This window comes from Nicotiana sylvestris, chromosome 3, assembly GCF_000393655.2.
Source record: "Nicotiana sylvestris chromosome 3, ASM39365v2, whole genome shotgun sequence".
Taxonomy (NCBI): Eukaryota; Viridiplantae; Streptophyta; class Magnoliopsida; order Solanales; family Solanaceae; genus Nicotiana; species Nicotiana sylvestris.
Window position 1 is genome coordinate 45346708 of NC_091059.1, and position 18571 is coordinate 45365278.

General features: G+C 40.9%; 1 long non-coding RNA gene across 1 annotated transcript; it reads right to left on the minus strand.

Moving 5' to 3' along the window:
• Positions 1-639: 639 nt before the first annotated feature.
• LOC138888730 (uncharacterized) lies at positions 640-12212 on the minus strand. Its single transcript, XR_011406023.1, has 2 exons — positions 11711-12212; positions 640-1698 (listed from the first exon to the last, which is right to left on the minus strand). It is a non-coding gene; the product is annotated as an uncharacterized lncRNA (long non-coding RNA).
• Between the last annotated feature and the right edge of the window lie 6359 nt (positions 12213-18571).

The following is an 18571-nucleotide window of genomic DNA, read 5'->3' on the forward strand; positions in this document are numbered from 1 at the left end:
CACGACTATGCCACGGGAATCGTACCCATAGCCATGATGATTTATTTAATCGCGCCTAAAGCAAGCTATGATATTCATTAATTATTCATCCTAAATTTGGGATCACATGAAGAAGTTTGAATGTTATGGAATAATGCAAACATGGTGTAAGGTTAAATAATAGAAATTGGGGAATCGATTAATTCACCAAGCAAATTAGAAGAAAAATCACGAGTTGATTAAAAATGAGCAATTGGGATAAAAGGGGAAAACCTCAACGTAGTATAATCTCACATCTTTGGATGTACTGCCCACTCATGAATGACAACAAATACAATTAGGACCCGATAATTTTTAGGCATGACTACTTTCTAAATGGTCTTTGAGTAGGCCCATTCGGATAAACCACGGCCCAAATCCTAACTAAAAGAAGTGACTACTTTCTAAATAGTTCATGGATTTCCAGCCAATAAACTTAATATTCACATTTGACCACTAAATGCTAAAATTAAATGAGTACTACACAATCAAAAATTTCCACTAGAACTATAGATTCAAAAAGATATAACCTCTATGTCCATGCCTATTTCAATTTCCAATTTGTCTAGCACGCATTTCTCATTCCATTTACAATTTGGAATTCCCAGAACTCTTATACCAAAAGCAAAAGTAATGGCCAGATTCAATTCAAGCAGTAAAAGAAATATCACAACAAGATTTACAATCCAATGCATTTCATCACAGTCTTCAATACATCAACAAACAAACAACAAGACAAGAAAAATTGAGGCAGTAGATGTTTACCTCACATACATAATAGGAGAGGGTAGAAGACCAAATAAAGGTCCAAAACTTTAAGATGAAGATCAACAACTCACATGGAGAAAAGCAGCAGCACCTTCGGATTTCACAGCCCTTAATATTGAATCTCAAAATTAGATCTCGAACAGAGAAAATCAAATACCATTCGGCATCACCAACTTCATACTGAAACCCAAAATCAAATAATAAGGAAAGCCGAATTTTTTTTTTCTTTTTTTTTTTTGATTTTAAAATTGAAAGAATTATAGGAGTATTTCGTATAGGGCAAAAATCACATGCTCACAGCTGCTCCTCTTTTCTCGGAAATACGAAGGATTTTCGGGCAAAGACAAAATAAGCAATTATGAGGGATTTTTGCCCGTTTGAAACTCCATGCGAAGCATTTTGAAAAAGTTTGACTGAACCTTGCTTCGGAGGTTGCTTACGTATCATTGGCTATAAAGGAATCAGGTCGGTGTAGTTTTGGAGTTTTGGTAGCTAGGACTATCGAGAAACTGTGATTTCACTGTTGTTGCTGTTGTTGCTGCTTGCTGAGCTCTTTATTACACCAAAATGAAAAAATAAAACGCTGAACTAGCTAAGCCTATCAACTACGAGTTACAAGATTCCTATCTATAAATCTTCTGAAGCTTGATCTTAAGTCTTGGATGGTTTTTCCTGCAGACTCTGATCTGAATCTTGATGCTCGTTAGCTGCAACCGCTGGTTCATTTTCCTTCAACTTTTCGGATCAAGGCGGTACATGCGAAGCTTGTGACTTCAATCAAATTTTGAGTAGTTCGCATCTTTTCTCTGCTTCTGCACCTTGAGTTCAACTTCTTTTCTTGTTTTCTTTTTTTTATTTGGGTTGAGACTTATTCTTTTGGTCATCTCAAACCTTGTGCCTCATGGTGAAAACCTGTTTAGGCACCAAAGCAAACGAACGAACGAAATGTTTCTGCCACAGTTTTCACTAGAAAAATTTTGTGAGTTATTGTAATAAAATCTAAACTATTTCTTTATTGAAAGCAATAAAATCAGGATTGTATATCCTTGGGAGAAAGAGGTTAAGGAGTGGAGCCCTATATCTATACTAAAATCAACTAGGGAGTGGAGACCCTATGTTGGAAAAGTGACTAGGGAGTGGAGACCCTATGTCTAAAATAAAGTCAACTAGGGATTGGAGACCCTATGTCTAAAATAAAATCAACTAGGGAGTGGAGACCCTATGTCTAAAATAAAATCAACTAGGGAGTGGAGACCCTATGTTGGAAAGGCGACTAGGGAGTGAAGACCCTATGTCTAAAATAAACTCAACTAGGGAGTGGAGACCATATGTTGGAAAAGCGACTAGAGAGTAGAGACCCTATGTCTAAAAATAAACTCAACTAGGGAGTGGAGACCCTATGTTAGAAAGGCGACTAGGGAGTGGAGACCCTAAGTCCAAAAATAATCTCAACTAGGGAGTGAGACCCAATGTTGCAGAGGCGACTAGGGAGTGGAGACCCTATGTCTAAAAATAAACTCAACTAGGGAGTGGAGGCCCTATGTTGGAAAGGCGACTAGGGAGTGGAGACCCTATGTCTAAAATAAACTCAACTAGGGAGTGAACACCTTATGTTGGAAAAGCGACTAGGGAGTGGAGACCCTATGATGTCTAAAAATAAACTCAACTAGGGAGTGGAGACCCTATGTTGGAAAAGCGACTAGGGAGTGGAGACTCTATGTCTAAAAATAAACTCAACTAGGGAGTGGAGACCCTATGTTTGAAAGATTACCAGGTTATGCTGGAAAAATGATCGGGTTATGCCGGAAAGATCCTCGGATTATGCCGGGGAGGTCCACGGGTTATGCCAGGAAAGTTCATCAGGTTATGCCGGAAAGAAGACAAAAATTCCTCGGGTTATGCCGGAGAGGTCCACGGGTTATGCCGGGAAAGTTCATCGGGTTATGCCGTAAAAGAAAAAAGTCCTCGGGTTATGCCGGGGAGGTCCACAGATTATGCCGGGAAAGTTCATCGGGTTATGCCGAAAAAGAAAAAAGTCCTCGGGTTATGCTGGGGAGGTCCATGAGTTATGCCGGAAAAGAAAAAAGTCCTCGGGTTATGCCGGGGAGTGCCACGGGTTTTCGCTGGGAAAGTTCATCGGGTTATGCCAGAAAAGAAAAAAAAGTCCTCGGTTATGCCGTGGAGGTCCACGGGTTATGCCGGGAAAGTTCATCGGGTAATGCCGGAAAAGAAAAAAGTTCTTGGGTTATGCCGGGGAGGTCTACGGGTTATGCCGGGAAAGTTCATCGAGTTATGCCGGAAAATAAAAAAGTCTTCGGGTTATGTCGTGGAGGTCCACAGGTTATGCCGGGAAAGTTCATAGGGTTATGCCGGAAAAGAAAATAGTCCTCAGGTTATGCCGGGGAAGTCCACAGGTTATGCCAGGAAAGTTCATCGGGTTATGCCAGAAAAGAAAAAAGTCCTCTGGTTATGCCGGAGAGGTCCACGGGTTATGCCGAGAAAAGTCATCGGGTTATGCCGTAAAATAAAAAAGGTCCTCAGGTTATGCCGGGGAGGTCCACGGGTTATGCTGGGAAAGGTCATCGGGTTATGTCAGAAAATAAAAAAGGTCCTCGGATTATGCCGAGTAGGTCCACGGGTTATGACGGGAAAGTCATCGGGTTATGTCGGAAAAGAAAAAAGTCATCGGGTTATGCCGGGGATCTCCACGGATTATACCGGGGATATACTAGGGTGTGGAACCCTATATTGAAAAAGACTACCAGGTTATGCTGGCAGTGACTAGGGAATGGGACCCTATGTGGGAAAAGATTACCAAGTTATGGTGGCATCGACCAGGGAATGGGACCCTATGTGGGAAAAGATTACCAGGTTATGATGGCATCGACTAGGGAATGGGACCCTATGTTGGAAAGGACGTAGCTAGAGATTGGAGACCCTATGCTACCATGATTTTGATTTTTTTCTTCTTCTTCCCTTCAATTCATTTTTTTTGTTTTATTTAGGAAAAACGAGTAAAAATGCGAGAAAGAATTTAGAGGACACTTCCCTTTTGGATTGATTTTTGTTACAAAGCTGTTTCTAGCCCTTGCGCAGTTTCTTTTGGTTACACCTGCTTCTTGCAAGGTTGCTTTGGATTGCACTTGTTTCACTTTTCAAACTAAAAATAATTGTTAGTTTGAAACGGTGGTTGGTTTTGTGGCCTTGATTGTTTCGATCACTTGATCTCGGCCCGGTTTCTTTGATGAAGATCTCAACTGCTCATTTCCTAGGGACCGATTTCATTTCAGGCCCTGAGAACCTCTGGTTTTTTCCATATTTTTGCCATGACGGTTGGTCGGTGGAACTCAACCTTTTCGACTTTATTTTGCCTTTGTATGCCCTTCACTTTTGACTTGTTGTTTTTCTTTTCTTTCTTCTTCTTTTTTTGTTTTTAAACATTTGGGGCATTGGGGAACTTTTTGGCTCCTCAAACTTGCTGCAACGGCTAGTCAATGGGACTTAACCTTTTCCAACTTTATTTCGCCTTTATAGGCCTTTTCATTTCTGGCTTCTTTCTTCCAACTTTAGCTTCAGAGCATTTGGGATCCCTTGGCTTTTCAAATCTCTGTCGAGACGGTTAGACACGTGGGACTTAACCTTTTTCAACTTCATTTCGCCTTTGTGGGCATTTGACTTTGATTTCCTTTCTTTTAAGGAGTTTTTCAATTTCAAAACATCAGCCGCCATGGCCGGTCGAGGTTGACTTGATGCCCCGATGAGGCCGGGTGCCTTTACACATATTAGCTTGTATCAAATGAGAACCCTGTAAATCAGTCTTACCAACCTTTCTTTGTCTTAGTTTCATAACATAGTTAGACGGAAACGAATTCAAAGAAAACAAACAACGGAATGGAGAATGAGTTTAAAACAAGAAGTGTCCCTTTTGGGGAAAAGAAAGAAGGACTTATCTAGACTACATGCGGACTTAAATGAATATGACATGCCTTTTGGACTGGATGCCTGACCCATGTAAACCTTCCGACTCTCAAAAATTCATCATATTTTTTGCCTCAAAATCAAGAAACATTGCCAGGACTCTGTCAATGCCGATGGTTGTGAGGATCTTCTTTTCGATCAGTGGCGCCCTTTGCGGGTTTTCACTAGCTGACCACTCTTATTTCTCTTCTCACCATCGCCTTATAGTGCTCTTTGCGAGTTTTCACTAACAAGACTCTCTCATTTCTAGTTTCTCTGCTTACTGTCACCTCACGGTGCCCGTGTGGGTTTTCACCAATAAGACTCTCTCATTTTATTTCTCCGCTTTTATTGCATCGGATCCAAGTAGTTGCATTCTCCAATCCTTGAATATTCTCGTTGATTGGTCAGAAGGACTTGAGAGGATTTGGGTAAAAATGATTTGGATTGAATTACAACTTTGGAACCTTTCAGGCTAAATCATTGCCGAAACATTATAGCATCTGCCCCAGTTTCACTTTTTGGGGGAATTTGAATTTTTGTTTTGGTGTGACCAAACCCCAGAGAGAGACTGTCTACGTATCCTTTTGGAATCAAGTCGAACGTAGTTCAGGAAACTTTATTTTTGGATTTTCTTTTATTTTTCTATTTCCTCTTTCTTTCTCCTTTCCTTTTCCTCATTTTTTTCTCATTTCATTTTCTTTGTATTTTCATCCTTTTTTCTTTTTTTTATCTTTCTTTTTCTTCTCTTTTTTCACTTTTTTTTGAATTTTTTTTTTCAATAATAGTTTTAGGTTCCAAAGAGGGTAATCAAAGAAAAGTAAATGGCTCAAAGGGTTTGCAAAGGGTTGATAGTGTTTGGGTAGCGAGACTAAAAGCCTTCTTCATCCCAACCGGAGAATATTTATATTAAATAGAGGATCCAACATCGTACCTTTTGGATGCATTTGCATTGACAGTTGTTTTAAGGATATTCCCTTCGATGTGTCCCAAGTACAACACACTCTTTTGGCAGTACTCTTGTTTCAATGTATGGACTTTTCCAATCCGGGAACCAATTTTCCTTCAGTTGTTTCAACTCTTTGTTTTATTTCCTTAAACTTTATCTTCATTGCGATCTAATCTTTAATTCATTATTTAGAGGTCTGACAGCTTTCAGGATCTGGGCATGAAGTCCGCAAGCATGTCATGTTATTGAAATTTGCATTTAACAGAACTAAAAAGAGAATAAGAAAGAAAAATGACAAGATTAAGAAAAGAGACACATTCTTGGACAATGAAATACTAATTTCATTTGATTTTTTTTTCTTCTTTTTTTTCAATTTTTTGAAGATAGAAGGGTTTACATCAGAAAGTAAGACAATAAGGTAAAATATCCGGATCACACCCTGAGATAATTCAGACGCATAAAGGATAGCAAGACTGGCTACTAAGACTCCTGTCTGATGGGGAACTTTCATGCTTGGCGACCATTTTTTGGCTTTTCTTCTGTCTCGGCAATGGCTACAACGGCCTTCAGTACCGGATCAAATTCCTCAGCTTCACAAATCATTCTGACTATTGGCCCGATGTTGTGGGCAGGCAATAGATTGTTCATCATATCAGGAGCTTCTTCATCACGAAAAACGATTCTTTCAGCTTCAATCAAATCTTCAACTGCCCTTTTGAGGGTCCAATAGTCCTTTGTACTGTGTCTCACTGCTCCAGAGTGGTATTCACATCTAGCATCAGCTCAGTGCGAGGGGGACTCGGGGTTTGGCCGGTTCGGGGCCACTGGCTGCAATAGATTTAGCCTGATTAGCTTTTGGGACAAACTTGAATACGATTCACCAATAGGGGTGAACTGATTATCTCTGAAAGGCTCTCTTGGGCGAGGATTGTATTGGGGATCATTTGGTTGAGGATTATATGGAGCTTAAGGATAGAAATTTCTGGGAGGTGGAGCTCGATTTTGTGTATAATGTTGTGGTTGCGTGTAAGATTGCGCGCTCATCACCGCATAGGGAGGCGGTGCCACGGCATAAGCATCACCTTGAAGAGGATAATAGTGTGGTGGGACCATATGAGGCACATATGATTGGCTGAATGACCTGCGGGCCCCCCTCGAGCTTGAAACCATCATGGCTCCTTCTTCTCTTTCGTTTCCATTTATAAAATCCTCTGAACCATTTTGAACATCTGGTGATGTGGCTTTAAAAGCAGAATGACTCAAGATTCGACCCGTTTTTAGCCCACTTTCTACCATCTCCCCAATTTTGATAGCCTCAGCAAACGGCTTACCCATAGCAAACATCGTGTTCTGGAAGTTGTCGGCCTTTTGGGCCTGTAGAAAGACCATATTTCAATTTCATCCATTGGAGGCTTTACCCCGGCAGCTTGCTCACACCATTTGACAGCATATTCGCGGAAGCTTTCCGCGGTTTTCTTTTTCAAATTGGACAAAGAGTTTCTGTCGGGAGCGATATCCACATTAAACTGGAACTGGCGGACAAAAGCTCGGGCCATATCATCCCACTCGTGCCAATGGGTAATTTCTTGATCCGTATACCACTCAGAAGCAATTCCGGAGAGGCTTTCCCCAAAATAGGCCATTAGCAGCTCCTCTTTTCCACCAGCACCCCTCAGCTGGTTACAATATCATTTCAGATGAGCGACCGGATCTTCATGCCCGTCGTACTTTTCAAATTTTGGCATCTTGAAGCCAGCTGGCAAGTGAACATGGGGAAACATACAGAGGTCAGAGTATGAGATGCTCTTTGTCCACTCAGACCTTGCACGTTTTTCAGGCTTTGTTCCAAGCTCTTCATCTTCCGAGCCATTTCCTCTTGCTCGGGATTTTCGACAACCTTTTCTTGCTCCCCCGAGAGATCATATTGCGGAGGTTGAGTGAATGAGTATGGGGTCACATATGTCATTTCTGGTTGAAGTTGTGGACCCCGAAAGATGAACATTGGAGGCGGTGCCCTTGAAGCCGGTGCATGGGGTGAACCACAGAAGGCGTGCCAAGATCATTGGAGGGCATTGGAGGGTGCCCGCATGGAATGAGCGGGTTGGGCACAGGGGCATTGGCAACCTCGCCTGACCTGGCTATCAACTCAGGGAACTCAAGAATTGCACTTGGCGGTTCCCTACCATTGGACCTGGCATCCCGCATTTCCAATATGTGGAGACGCAACATCCTGTTCTCTTCAGTAGCCGCTGATTATAGTTGTGGAATAGCCGGTGCCGGGCTATCCTCAGGACCGATGATTTGTAGATTGCTTGCGGAGGCATCTGTGCATTTGGATCTTGTGAAGGAAGGGAGGCTAGACTACCAACAAAACTAACCACCAAAAACCTTGCTTGTTTGCACACCCAACAACCTTGTTAGTTTTGAGACATTTAACATATAGGAAATCGCACGTTGGGATGCAATGCACCTAATAGTTAAACGCTTCTACCATGTGTTTGAACCGTTGCATGCATCATCCCGACCTTAACTAACCCTTTCAGTATGTACCTCTTTTCTTTAATTTCTGCCTCTCTTAATCACTCTTGATTTTTTTTTCATCTCGTTTTTGTCGTTCTTTTATTTTTTGCGCTCTCTTTTTCTCTTTTGTTTCTTTTTTTTGTTTTTGTCACTCTTTTTTTTTCCTTTTTTTTTTTGTTTTGTCGCTCTTTTCTTTCTTTTTCACTCAATCAAATTTTTTTCTCTTTTCCTTTTCTCTCTCTTTTGTTTTCAAATTATTTTTTACTTAGTTTTATTTTATAGCTATGATCGAATCCGATGAGGATTGTTTACGTATCATGACGCCGCATGAATCATATCTAGCGTAGTTCAGGAAGATCGAGAATAGAGTTAATAAGCTAACTCATTTTTTTGTTTACTTTTTATAAAACTCAAACCATGAAAGCTTTAAGAAAAAAAGAAAAACATATTTTTTTTGAATTTTTTGTTTTGTTGGTTTTTGTTTTTGAATTTTTAAATCAAATGCTTTAAAAGAAGAAAGGAAATATTCTTTTTTTGGATATTTTATTTTGATTTTGTTTTTTTTTTTGAAAAAAAGACTTCTAAAAATTCATTTGCTTTTTATTTGATCTTTGGAAATTTTAAAAGTAAAAAAAAATATTTTTTTTTGAATTTTCATTTGTTTTCTCTTTTTCTAAAGAAGAAAGAAAATATTTTTGGATTTTAGTTGTTGCCTCTTATTTTTCGGAAGAGGGACTTTTTTAAGAAAAATATTTTGGATTCCTAAGTTTTTTTTGTGTGTTTAAATTTACAAAAGTACTTCTAAAGAAAAATGAAAAATATTTTTGGACTTCAATTTTCAATTTTTTGTTTTTTTGACATTTACGAAAGAAAGACTTTTAAACAAGGAAAAGATTTTTTTTATTCTTTTTTTTCGTGATTTGTTTTTTGAATTTTTGGGAAAAATACTTCAAAATAAAGAAAACTCGTATTTTTGGATTTTGATTTTTTTTATTTCTTTTTTCCGTATGAAAGACTTCAAAAAGAAGAAAACAATTTTTTTAGTTTAAATTTTTTTTTTTTTTTTTGAATTTTTTAAGGAAATTCTTCTAATGAAGGAATTAAAGGAAAATCTTTTTGCATTTTTTTAAAAAAAAATGGGGTCGGAACCGATGAGGTTCCTACGTATCTCACATCCGGGGAGAATCAGACCCGCGTAGTTCGGTCAGTTTTAACGGAACAGGGAAAACATGGAACTTGAAAATTTTGGCTCATTTTGAAATTACCTTTATTTTTTTCAGAGTTTCAGAATTTCTAAATACCTACCTCTCACTTTTTTTTATTTTCTTTTTTTTCTCTTTTTTGGTTTTTTTCCCTATTCTAGAAGCCTGTCAACATGCAAGCCGAAACAAACAGATGCACTAGTAGCACGTAGGATGCATCAGAATGGTCTTTTAATTTCGGGTACACCTGTCCTAGACGGACCAAACCCTGTGTTGAGTCCTCAAAGTCAAATGCACGTGATGCAAACAAGCGTTCCTATTAGGGATCCGGCATGAGGCTATGTTATTCTAGGTTTAAAACTTGGGTGTATTGTTCTAGACCTGGCTTGCCCAAGCGGACAGCTCGAGCCGGAGGGGGCAGCGTACCGGGAATACAGAAGCTTCACCAGCTTTGCAACTTGTCTGAACCTCATTCTAAAATTGGAATATGACTCTAACAGAAAAGAAGTCACACGAAGTACAAACTTCTAGATGATTAAGATGACTCAGAGAGAAGAGGGTTTCGTAACAATTTATACACAGTCCAAACAATATCAAAGCGGTAAAAAGCGGCATTTAGCACATTAGGCTCAACATGTAAAATCAGATAAAAACAAGCCAACTATAACAGTTATTCTAAGCTCGAATTCTTGAACCTTGAACCAAAGTTCTGGGTTTTGATCCCCAACAGAGTCGTCATAGCTGTTACACCTCCTTTTTATCACCCGAGGGGGTATATAAAGGAGTTTTTCCAATTAAAGTGACATTATTCGAAATGGAATTATTTTTTTATTTCTCAGAGTCGCCACTTGGAATAGTTTATTGGTGTCCCAAGTCACCAGTTTATTTTAAATCCCAAGTCGAGGAAATTAGAGTTTCATTTTAAAGTCTGAGAACCAGAAATTCTAAGTAAGGAATTCTATTAACCCAGAAGAAGGTGTTAGGTCTTCCTGAGTTATGTGGTTTTCGCACGGTCGCTTAAACTATTAAAATTGGCCTATTATCTGATTTATTACATGTCTTAGCCTATTGTGCATTTTTAGCTTATTAACCGCTTTTAGTTATTTTTAAAACGCTTTTAGGAAGATTCAATGTTATTTAAAACAGGCCTTGAACCACGTCACATGAAATGTACCCGCGGTTCGCAACACGTTCTATCTAACATTGTTAAGAATCGAAATTGGGTCACATGAAATGTACACCCAAAATTAGTAATTAAAAGAAAATCAATTTAAAGAACGCGCCTAAAGCGACTACGAAAGTTCAAATTAATAACAAAGATCGCGAGGGCCATGGAAAATTCAATTGATGGCACACCTCGATTTTTTAAAGAGTTAACTAGTTTTATGAGGGCCATGGGCTTAGGGGTTTTATTTGGCATGGCACACCTCAATTGATATCAAAGGGTTTTATTATTCGAAGTTGTTATGATCGAGTTACATGAAATGCACACCCGGATTTGAGAATTATGTATCACGACTATGCCACGGGAACCGTACCCATAGCCATGATGATTTATTTAATTGCGCCTAAAGCAAGCTACGATGTTCATTAATTATTCATCCTAAATTTGGGATCACATGAAGAAGTTCGAATGTTATGGAATAATGCAAACATGGTGTAAGGTTAAATAATAGAAATTGGGGAATCGATTAATTCACCAAGCCATTTAGAAGAAAATTCACGAGTTGATTAAAAATGAGCAATTGGGATAAAAGGGGAAAACCTCAACATAGTATAATCTCACATCTTTGGATGTACTGCCCACACATGAATGATAACAAATATAATTAGGACCCGATAATTGCTAGGCATGACTACTTTCTAAATAGTCTTTGAGTAGGCCCATTCGGATAAACCACGACCCAAATCATAGCTAAAAGAAGTGACTACTTTCTAAATAGTTCATGGATTTCCAGCCAATAAACTTAATATTCACATTTGACCACTAAATACTAAAATTAAATGAGTACTACACAATCAAAAATTTCCACTAGAACTACAGATTCAAACAGATATAACCTCTATGTCCATGCCTATTTCAATTTCCAATTTGTCTAGCACGCATTTCTCATTCCATTTACCATTTGGAATTCCCAGAACTCTTATACCAAAAGCAAAAGTAATGGCTAGATTCAATTCAAGCAGTAAAAGAAAAATCACAACAAGAATTCCAATCCAATGCATTTCATCACAATCTTCAATACATCGACAAACAAACAACAAGACAAGAAAAATCAAGGCAGTAGATGTTTACCTCACATACATAATAGGAGAGGGTAGAAGACCAAATAAAGGTCCAAAACTTTAAGATGAAGCTCAACAACTCACATGGAGAAAAGCAGCAGCACCTACGGATTTCACAGCCCTTAATATTGAATCTCAAAATTCGATCTCGAACAGAGAAAATCAAATACCATTCGGCATCACCAACTTCGTACTGAAACCCGAAATCAAATAGAAGGAAAGCCGAATTTTTTTTTTCTTTTTTTTTCTGATTTTAAAATAAAAAGAAATTTAGGTTAAGAAGAACTTGATGATTTTCTTTCTGTCCGAACCCCCATTTTCTCGTTTTCAACTTCATTTTCTTTTTTTTTTTTTCTTCACTATTTTTGAGAGATGGATGCATTTTTGAGAGGTGAAGGAGTTGCTAGTTCTTCAGAGAGGAGGAAGTTGAAGAACAGGGGCATCGTTGCTCGCTCAGAGAAGGGGATCTCTAATTATCTTTTCCTATGTTTCTCTCCTCTAAAAATGGAGAATGTCCTCATATATGTCTCTATCATTAGGTCTTTTAGGAAATGGGTCTTAAGTAGTGGGAATTTGGGCTGGTTTGGGTCAGGTTATGGGTTGGTTAGTGGGTTTGGACAGATTTGGGTGTAGGATTTGGCCCAAATTCAAATTAAACTCTTTTTCCCAATTTCCTTTCTTATTTTCCTTTTTCTTTTCTTTTCTTTAATTAGTTATCCTAATATTAAAATCCTAGATTATCTAAAAATATGAAATTAAATTAATTAACTAATTATAAAAATTATAAAAACTACTTAATCCTAAATGAAAAAGAGAAGAAAAAAAATCAATAAAAGGAAAAAGTGTAAAAATGAAGCATTTTTTGTGATTTTCAATATTTATAAAACACGTAACTACCGATTAATCCTAAAAATGTAAAAATAAAGCGTAAATTTCATGCGTGATATTTTTGGTATTTTTCATGATTTAAATAAAACTTAAACATGCACAAAAATGCAAACAATTTAAATAAAATTCTACAAAAATTCCTAAAATGGCAAATAATTAACAAAAATCTATTTTCTTGGGATTTTATATGAGTATTTCGTATAGGGCAAAAATCACATGCTCACAAGAACTGCTAGGGCTTCTCAATCAAGTTGTTCCCACCCCTCGAGTCCTCCACGGTTTCAACATGATCGGAGAAGAAACGAAGGGAGAAATCATTCTCTCAATCGACATGCCTGGCATGACCCATAACATCGAGTTTCACGTCATCGACGACGACATGAGATACAACGCCCTACTTAGCAGAACTTGGATACACAACATAAGGGTAGTGCCCTCGACCTTGCACCAGGATATAAGGTTTCCTGCCAGAGATGGCATCACGACCATACATGGGGATCAATGGGCAGCGAGGGAAATGTTCGCAGTCCACCACGAGACGCCAACCCCTGCATGCCCGACCTCGGACGAGGAGGGAAACGTATGGGCCCTTGAAGACGATGAGGAAGACTTCTTCGCACCCCGAACCTTCGTCGCCCCTGAAGAATCCGACGTGACCAGGTCAATAGTCGAGGAGCTGGAGCAAACTGTTTTGATCAAACACCTCCCGGATCGCAAGGTATACCTGGGAACGGGGCTGACCCCCGAACTTAGAGCAGAGTTTATTCAATTCCTTAGTAATAATATCGACTGTTTAGCTTGGTCCCACTTAGATATGACAGGTATCCCACCGAAAATAACCTCACACAAACTAAGTGTTGACCCCAAATTCAAACCCATAAAGCAAAAAAGAAGACCGCAGTCCGAGGTGAATCATGCCTTCATCAAAGAGGAAGTGGCGAAACTCCTTAAAATCGGATCCATCAGGGAGGTAAAGTATCCCGAATGGTTAGCTAACATAGTGGTGTGCCAAAAAAAGGGAATAAGCTAAGGATATGTGTAGACTATAAAGACTTGAACAAAGCATGCCCAAAAGATTCCTTCCTGTTGCCTAATATCGATAGCCTGATCGATGCTACGGCCGGCCATGAGACCCTCACTTTCCTCGATGCCTACTCGGGGTACAATCAAATCTAGATGAACCCCGAGGATAGGGAAAAGACCTCATTTATCACGAAATACGGTACATATTGTTATAATGTAATACCCTTCGGGCTAAAAAATACGGGAGCAACATACAAACGGCTAGTTAACAAAATGTTCGAGCACCAAGTAGGAAAATCAATGGAGGTATATATTGATGATATGCTAGTCAAATCCCTACGCGCAGAGGACCATCTAACCCATTTGCAGGAAACCTTCGACATCCTCAGAAGCTACAACAAGAAGCTCAATCCTGAGAAGTGCGCCTTCGGAGTAGGTTCGGGCAAATTCCTGGGCTTCATGGTCTCAAACAGGGGGATCGAAATAAATCCTGGCAAAATAAAGGCCATCGAAGAGATTACGGTGGTAAACAACATAAAAGTCGTTCAACGACTGACGGGGCAGATCGCGGCCTTGGGCAGATTCATATCGAGATCATCGGACAAAAGCCACCACTTTTTCGTCCTGATCAAAAGAAAGAACAACTTCGAATGGAATTCAGAATGCCAATATGCCCTGGAAGAACTAAAATGGTACCTGTCTAGACCGCATTTGCTGCACATGCCAAAGGAGGATGAGACGTTATACCTATACTTGGTCGTATCCGAAATAGCGGTAAGCGGCGTACTGGTCCAAAAAGAGAAAGGTACGCAACTTCCTATTTATTATGTGAGTCAAACCTTGGGGGACGTCGAAACCTGGTACCCCTCATCTGGAAAAATTGGCTCTCACACTAATAAGAACATCGCGCAAATTGAAGCCTTACTTTCAGTGCCACCGTATCTGTGTCCTGTCAACTTATCCCCTCCGGAATATACTGCATAAACCTGAGTTATCAGGTCGATTGGTCAAGTGGGCCATCGAAATTGGAGGGTATGACATCGAGTATCAACCTCGGACGGCCATCAAGTCCCAAATCCGTGACGGATTTCGTGGCCGATTTCTTGCCAACCCTCATGCCCGAGGTAGAGAAGAAGCTTTTATTAAAATCAGGAACATCCTTTGGGGTATGGACCCTGTTCACAGATGGTGCCACAAACGTAAGGTGATCCGAACTCGGTATAATCCTAAAGCCGCCCGTAGGCAGCATAATCAGACAATCCATAAAAACCACAAAACTGACTAACAATGAAGCCGAGTATGAGGCTATAATTGCAGGTTTAGAGTTGGTCAAAAGTTTAGGGGTTGAGACTGTCGAGGAAAAATGCGACTCGCTCCTCGTGGTAAGCCAAGTAAACGGAAGCTACGAAGCCCGAGAAGACAGGATGCAAAGGTATTTGGACAAAATCCAAATCGCCTTGTATCGCTTCAAAGAATGGACCTTAGTCCATGTACCTCGAGAGCAAAATTGCAAGGCCAATGCCCTCGCGAACCTAGGATCTTCCGCTGAGGAAGAAGACCTGTTCCCTAGAATCATCGTTCAACTGTTCAAATCTGTGGTCGAGGAAGGTCATGCGAAAATTAACTCCACCAACCTGACATGAAACTGGAGAAACAAATACATCATTTATCTGAAGGACGTAAAGCTACCCATGTATCCAAAAGAATCGAGGGCCCTGCGAACCAAAGTGGCCCAGTTCTAACTCGACGAAAATGGGACACTTTATAGGAGAACTTTTGATGGTCCCCTGGCGATATGCTTGGGGCTGGGCGACACGGATTATGTGCTCTAGGAGATCCACGAGGGCACCTGCGAAAATCATTTTGGGGCCGATTCCTTAGTCCGAAAAGTGATCAGAGCGGGCTACTATTGGGACAGCATGGAAAAAGACGCCAGGGAATTCGTCTAAAAATGCGACAAGTGTCTGAGGTTAGCTCCCATGATCCACTAGCCCAGGGAACAATTGCATTCCGTTTTATCACCATGGCCATTCATGAAATGGGGGATAGACATTGTCGGCCCTTTACCGACGGCACCAGGTAAGGCCAGATTCATCTTATTTATGATTGACTATTTCTCAAAGTGGGTGGAAGCGTAGGCCTTCAAGAAAATAAGAGAGAAGGAGATCATCAATTTTATATGGGAACACATTGTGTTCCGATTCGAAATTCCGTCCGAAATAACATGCGACAACGGGAGGCAATTCATCGGGAGCAAGGTAACACAGTTCCTTGAAGACAAAAAAATCAAGAGAATCCTATTGACGCCATACCACCCGTGTGCAAACGGCCAAGCCGAATCTACAAATAAAATCATCATTCAAAACTTAAAAAATAAGTTGGAAAGCGCTAAGGGAAAATGGAGAGAAACGTTGCCCGAGGTGCTGTGGGCATATCGAACAACTCCAAAATCGAGCACCGGGGAGACACCCTTCTCTCTAGTGTATGGCGCCGAGGCACTGATACCGGTGGAGGCCGGAGGACCAAGCTCCAAATTCCGACACACTAGCGATGGGTAAAACAATGAAGCCATGGCAACGGCCCTCGAGCTGCTCGATGAAAGACAGGAAGCCTCGCTGGTTCAGATGGCCTGCCAGAAATAGTAAATCGAAAGATACTACAATAGAAGAACGAATCTTCGATACTTTGGAATCGAAAACTTGGTCCTAAGGAAGGTTACCCTCAACACCAAAAACCCTAATGAAGGGAAGTTGGGCCAAAATTGGGAAGGACCGTACCGTGTCCTTGGGATAGTTGGCAAAAGATCCTATAAGCTTGATACCATGGAGGGCGAGCAGCTTCTGAGTAACTGGAATGTATTGATGCTTAAGCGGTATCACTGCTAGGGAGGGATGTGGAACCCCACAAAATGTCCTCGAGCAAACATCACACTCTTTTCCTTCAACAGGGTTTTTTTACCCCGAAACGGGTTTTTGCCAGCAAGGTTTTTAACGAGATGACGTTCATACATTTCCCTAGAAAGATTCGAGGAACCTACACGATTTCTTTCGCAGTTAGCCCCGCCCTGGGAAAAAGATGAACAAGGCTCCGATAGGGAACAACGTATCGGGCCGAACTCGCAAAAACAAAACAGCATGTATCCACACCAAGCAATAAAAGGATATCTTTTCAACATCTTATTCTCCAGACAAGGAAATCTCAAGTATACCCCCCGACAGGCGCCTCTCCGCCAAACGCATATCGAGATACTCAGAGACTTAGCGTCAGCAATTCAGCACCCGCACGACCCCAGGGTCGAAACTCGGGCTCATAAAGCCCCTACAAGGCAACTCCGAGCTCACGAAAAGTGGTCTTCAAGCTTAAACAAATTCGATGACTCGGAGACTATCATTTATCGCCAATCGCCATGCACTGGGAAACCCGAAACTGTAAGACCCCTAGCGGGCAGACTCGACGTAACCAGATCTATTCTACATTACAACAAAAACTGTAAGACCTCAACAGGCATGACAAACTGTAAGACCTCAACAGGCATGAAAATCCCGAAGTTCAGGCTATACGTCGCATTTGTAAGAGTCCTGAAAGGGCATACCCTCGGTGTAGATGCCTGAACTATCACTCAGGATCAAAAATGGCTCCGGCCAAACACATATGACTACGGTCAAAACGGCTGATATAGCCAAACTAACGTGACTCGGGGATGCCCGGCCATCGCTAAAACAAAAATCGCAGCCTACTACTTCGAATATACTTCATAAAGAACCGGTTAAAACAGGCTTCCCTCAATAGGAAAAAATGAGCTTCGACCATGTCAGCTTCAAATCACAAAGGCTTCGACCTACTCAGCCTACGAGCTATGAACCTTCCGAGATGCTCGAAACATCGCCGATAATTACTTGAAATCGAGGTTCTTCTAGAACCGACGACGGGTCAGGCAAAACTATTTCAAAAGACCTTAACAAGCGGAAAACAAAGCCTACAAAAAGCCTACAGGAAAAACAACGTAAGAGCCATTGTCGCCAGCAAAACGAGCCTACGGGGCGCACACTAAAATGTCTTTATGACAAAACAGCGTAAGAGCCATTGTCGCCAGCTTGAAAATTAACAACTTGAGGATTAAAACGAGCTCGAATCGTAACCCGATTTAGAGATCGGATCCAAAATAGTTAACTTTGCAAACCTCCGGGCCACATATTGAAAGGTATCAACGACCAAAACAGCATAAGAGGCACTATCGCCGGTCCAAAAATACTTAAGGGTCAATTAGACTGGACCAGAAATAGTTAAACTGCAACATGCCTAAAGGCGCAGCATAAATGCCATTGTTGACCGGCTGAGTGAGCCTCAAGGCCACGCGCCTGTAAGGTCACTTCGACTCGAAGCACAAAAGGCCATCGTTGCCCGCCCATGCAGGCAGGAAAGAACTTTAGGGTTGATTAAAGCTCGAATCGCAATGCGACTCGGAGACTGAACCCAAAATAGTTGAAACAGCAAAGTGCCCAAGGGCAAAAAATAAGAGCCGCCATCACCCAACCACACGGGCACGGGAAAGAGGAAATCAACAAGGCTCGGGACAAACCCAGCCCAGAAACCCAATGCAAGACGGTGGGGCAAAAGTGTGAGATCCCTCACGGCAGTTCACGGCGGAGGCCGCATCAACCAGCCACACGACAAACTCTTGAGCTAGCCCAAAAAGGGCCACAGGGCTATATTGCAGGTCTAAGATTTTTTCGCCAATCATTGGTGAATTCAAAACAAAAAGGGAAACAGAGTCGCAAAATTCTCCTCATACAAATGCCAAATTAAAAGGTATTGTACAACAAAACAGGGAGATCAACAGGAAAAAATAGTAGATCGTAATCTATTGCCAAACCAACGGCCTCAAAGGTTGCATCCAGATGATTACAGATCCCCCGATGGCCCCTTCTCAACAGCGTCCCCCCTCTCCGGGGATCCACCC